The sequence below is a fragment of the Phalaenopsis equestris genome, unplaced genomic scaffold, assembly GCF_001263595.1.
Source record: "Phalaenopsis equestris unplaced genomic scaffold, ASM126359v1 Scaffold000432, whole genome shotgun sequence".
NCBI lineage: Eukaryota > Viridiplantae > Streptophyta > Magnoliopsida > Asparagales > Orchidaceae > Phalaenopsis > Phalaenopsis equestris.
The window spans coordinates 426,875-432,462 of NW_018164873.1; positions in this window are offsets into that span (position 1 = coordinate 426,875).

Below are 5,588 nucleotides of genomic sequence, written 5' to 3' on the forward strand. Positions count from 1 at the left end.
ATAGCCTAGCCCAAACCCAAGTTTTGGTCATTTGCACCCACTTGGACCCATGCACTAAATGTAGTCTAACCACCCCAAAGCCATCAAATTAACTCTGCCACAACCATTAGTTGGACCCTAAGACTGAGCCAAATACCATCTAACCCAAGCTAGATGAGCCATGGAACAAGGGTCCCTCAAATTAAGGTATTGGATTTCCATTTTTACTTAGGCTTAAGATATCTTTGCCAAAACAATACCTCATTGCATTAAATTGCTGTGACATATTCCCATGGGTCCCTTAAGCTCCTAGTCACCTCCACCTGCTATGGCCGGCTGGCCTAGTTACCGAAGAAGCCAAAACTGAGGGCCACCCCCTCTTGAATTTCACCCAAATTAAACCCTGAGGCCACCTCACTCAAATTAAATGATAGAGCTCCTCTGCCCTCCACCTAAGCATCGTAATACACCCAAATATTGGCCCTGAGAGCCACGCCTTAGCCATTGTTATAAGAACTCACCTCCATGGCCATGGGAGGGGTGCTGAAAATTTCCTGAAAATTTCTTAGAGAGAGCCCCCCAAACTTCTCACAGAGCTTCTCTAAGACCTCCTTAGCTCAGGCCAACCACCTTCCCCCAGTGATTCCCATTGTAGAAGCTCAATTTTGAGCTCAACCTTCTGCTCAAAACGAGGACAGAGCTTAATATACCTCCAAAGCAAAGCTAAATACACCTCCAAAGTCCACCAAACTCAAATTAAACTTACCCACACCTTCACAATAGTGCAAGAAGCTAAAGCATTCCTAAACATCAAACTGGACCTTCAATTGGCCTTGGTGAATCCTCAATTTCACTTAATTTCAACCTAAGTCCAAAAAAGCCCCAAATTTTGCCCAAATTGACTATGTCCCCAAATTTTGACCAAATTAATTGCCTTAACCCCTAAATTGGCACCCAATTCAGGTTGAAACTCTTCATGGCATTCCTATTGACCATTTTAAACAATCAATTTGGAATTATCCCAAGGCTAACCCAATCTAGACCCAAGTCTAGCCCAACATGCCCAAATTGACCAAATCTCCAAAATTCTTCAAATTGACCCCCCAATTGAACTCAAAACCATTTCCATCCTTCACCAAAGTTGTTCCTCACAATAACCTACACCAGACGAAAAAATTAATTAGGCCAATTGATATGGATAGCCTAGCCCAAACCCAAGTTTTGGTCATTTGCACCCACTTGGACCCATGCACTAAATGTAGTCTAACCACCCCAAAGCCATCAAATTAACTCTGCCACAACCATTAGTTGGACCCTAAGACTGAGCCAAATACCATCTAACCCAAGCTAGATGAGCCATGGAACAAGGGTCCCTCAAATTAAGGTATTGGATTTCCATTTTTACTTAGGCTTAAGATATCTTTGCCAAAACAATACCTCATTGCATTAAATTGCTGTGACATATTCCCATGGGTCCCTTAAGCTCCTAGTCACCTCCACCTGCTATGGCCGGCTGGCCTAGTTACCGAAGAAGCCAAAACTGAGGGCCACCCCCTCTTGAATTTCACCCAAATTAAACCCTGAGGCCACCTCACTCAAATTAAATGATAGAGCTCCTCTGCCCTCCACCTAAGCATCGTAATACACCCAAATATTGGCCCTGAGAGCCACGCCTTAGCCATTGTTATAAGAACTCACCTCCATGGCCATGGGAGGTGTGCTGAAAATTTCTTAGAGAGAGCCCCCCAAACTTCTCACAGAGCTTCTCTAAGACCTCCTTAGCTCAGGCCAACCACCTTCCCCCAGTGATTCCCATTGTAGAAGCTCAATTTTGAGCTCAAACTTCTGCTCAAAACGAGGACAGAGCTTAATATACCTCCAAAGTCCACCAAACTCAAATTAAACTTACCCACACCTTCACCACAGTGAAATATGTAGAAGCCCCATCAAATTCCCCTTCCACAGAGACCCTAACATAGCTCTAGACCAACATCTCAAATCGAGCTTGGCCGAACTCATACTTAGACCTTATACCACCGCCAGAGGCTTAATCCCTAGCCTCCTTGGACCCAAACAAACATGCCAAGCATCTCTGATCGAAGCTTCCCTTATCAGATTCAAGGTATTCAACCTCTCCTCCTCCCGAGCCTATTTTGATTCTCCATTTGATTAGGCTTAATTTAATTGCATGATTACCGTCTGGATATGTATATGTTCGTCTCACTTAGAAGAGTCCATAGGATCAAACCTAAATAAGTTTGGTTGAGAAATGAGTGAGATCTTAAGGTTTTAAGGTTAACGGTCACGAGTTTTGGCTGGGATTACTCTATCAAGGATAATGACGGGGAGCCTTCCGATCGTGCGTGTATCGGATGGACGGAGGATATCAAGCTAGACAACACTTCCTTACATAAACCGTGGGCCGAGTCAGCGGCTAAGCAGATGGCCGAAGATGGCGGAGTCCAACCAGAGAACGCCACGCGTGCCTTTGGAGCTGCCTAGGATCCAGTCAGCGCCGCACATTTAAATAGATAAATAGGGAATTTAAAAAATCAGAAAATGATTCCTAACTTTAAAAATTTAATTAACCACTAATTTGAATGTTTTAATTCTCCATGCATGTAGGAATATCACCATGGCTTGAAATTTTAGCATTTTGTTGCCTCTCTCTTAGGGAACATTCTCTGATTTTTCTAAAGTTAGAGGAGGTCCCTAGACATAGATCTATATTTTTCAAATTTATGTCTATTATTTGCATAAATTAATCATGATAATTAGCATGTTGATTAGAAAATTTCAAGAAAATTTTGGAAGGTTCACCATGACCAGAGGATCCTTTGGAAATAATTTCATAGTCAAGTCATTTAAAATACACCTAATCTTCACAAACCATAAATCACTAAGAAAATTAATTTTGGAAAAAAAACATCAAAATGACTTGATTTTTTATGTCCACGGTTGTTTAGGATCGAATGAACTCACCATAAAAATTTCAAAGCATTTTGAGTCCATTTGATGACCTAAATTGATTTTTTAAGTTAAATATATTTTTTGGCACTTAAATAATTTTTAAAAATCAAAATAAAAGTAAAAAATTTATAAAAACTTATTTTTTTAGTTCTCTGTGATCAGGGATATTTTTTAAAATAAAATGCTATTTAAAATTAAACTTGATTTTTAGCCTACTTTTAAATATTTAAAATAATTAAAAATCCATAAAAATCACAAAAGTAATAAAATTCATGGAAATGTTCTAAATTGCTTTCTAAACACTTAAGAACAATTGGGATATTTTTCCTGATTTTCTAAATAAAGATATTAAATTTTGAAGCTTAAAATAATTTTTAAAGGCTAAAAATGGATTTTTCACTAAAATAATTCCAATAATTTAAATAAAAAATCAAAAAAATGTCAAATTTCTTTCTCTAAGTCCCACGACATCAAAGAGATTTAATAAAAATATAAAATTTACTTTTCCACATTTAAAATATTTTATAATTAATAAAAACCTCAGAACTTAAAATAATTCTTAAAATTCAAATAAAATTCAAAAAGTCATGAAATTTGGTCCAAAGGCTGCTAGTCTAAGCCTACCTCCAATAAAAATTTGAAGGGATTAGGATTTACCTTTGTTAAGTTTGGAATTTTCTTTGAAAAATCTTATTTTTGCATTAAAAAATTATATAGATAAATTAAATTTTGAAAAATCACACTTTCTCCTCTCATGTCTCAATTGACTCATATGTGAGGTAGGATAAAAATTCCAAATTCATTTAGATTATTAAATTTGATGAATTATGAAGTGATAGAGCCTCAGGGACAAATGTGTAATTTTGGAAATTTAGCCTTAATTAACTTTTACGCCTAATTTCAGAAAAGGAAATGGGAAATCTTTGATTCTAATTAACATATTTGGATGTTTAAAACACAAGGAGTTAACTGGTAGAAACTAACCTCACTTGTCCTAATTAAAAAAAGGATAAATTTCCAATTTCCTTACATTACATAAATTTGGGAGTCTAGCCAATTAAATGATCCTAGATTTAGGGGTATGATTTTGGGTGTTAATAACTCACTAATTTAATTCCCCTATTTGATAAAAAAAACAAAAACATGAATCATCACCATTACTTATAAGTCAATTTCATTTGCAATGACTAAGACACTCACCAAAATCTTAAGGGCTTATTAGTGACTTAAGCTAAATCAAGTTTCAGTTAAATAAAGATTAGAAAAGTAAACATCATTGAAAATTAAAACATCTTTCGAATACTACAAGTCCAAGTTAAAATTTGGCTAAGTCTCTTAAACTTGCCTCTTTAAGGGTCTTCACCCACATAATTCTTAAATTGAATTACGAGTGATAATTACCCTATTATTTGGGATAATTAAGACATGAATGCTCACTGAGATTATTAAGCAACATAATAAGTTTAAAAGAACTCAATATTTTCTACCAGGAAGCAAGAAAGTAGCACGAACCTGCTTCTTTCTCTAGATCTGTTGGATACCTCGGAGATCTATGAAACTTAATATGTTTTGCTTGATAAAATCAACCTTAATTAAACTCCTAAGAACCCACCAAGATATGAAATTGGGTTAGGAAAACTACCAAAACCTTACTTGTTTTACCTCTACATGAACTGCCCTCAAATGCATTTTAAGTTTCAGGTGGTGGAACGAGATAACTCGTTAGGTACGCTTGTACCGTTTTCAGCATCGTCTTTCTTGTACTTTAATGCTATAATTTTATGCTTACACAAACTTGCATGCTAAACAATGATGTCACCCTGCATGAAAACTAAAACTATCAGGATAGCCAAAAAAATAAAACCAAAATAAAACTAAAATTAACCAAGATAAAATTCACTGCCACAACATTCAAAATGTAAAACAACTCAAAATTTAATAACAAACATCACACAAAAAACAAACATCACACAATAACAAACATCACACAAAACTAAAAATTCAACTAAATTAAGATGTCTCTATTGGATGTTTGGGAATTCCTTGGAGGAGATAACCTACTGTTTCTAACAAGGCTTCCCACGGTCTAAATGAAATTATGGAACTCATTAAGTTGAGTTTTGTAAATTTATTTGGACTAAGTGAATCTAAGTGAATCCAATAGAAAAATCCAATAGAAAATAGTGGTGCCGGAATGAAGGAACCGTAGGATCCTAACTTGTGTCGCTCTAATCCACTTTAACATGCGACCATAAAATTTAAAGAACAACAACCATACGGCCACCTAATTTGACATCATAACTTGACACACTATAAAACTAAAAATTGTTATAGCGACAAGCTTGGAGCTAGCATGGTGGGCAGCACGACCATCTTTAACAGCAAAATCTGTCTTCCCCAGCTAACCAGTCTTCCTTCCTTAGATAAAAGCAACAAACCCATAGGACTTCGAGGTTGCTTTCTTATGAAACATAAATCCTCACCTTATCTTTAGGCCTTTGTATAGCCCTGCTATACAATATAAGCCATAACTCGTCTTAGGATTTCGAGGTCGTCGTTCGTCACGACCTAAATCCTCACATCTTCCAGGTCATTTGTGTGATCGTTTCACACGAATGTAAGCCCTAACTAATAAAATT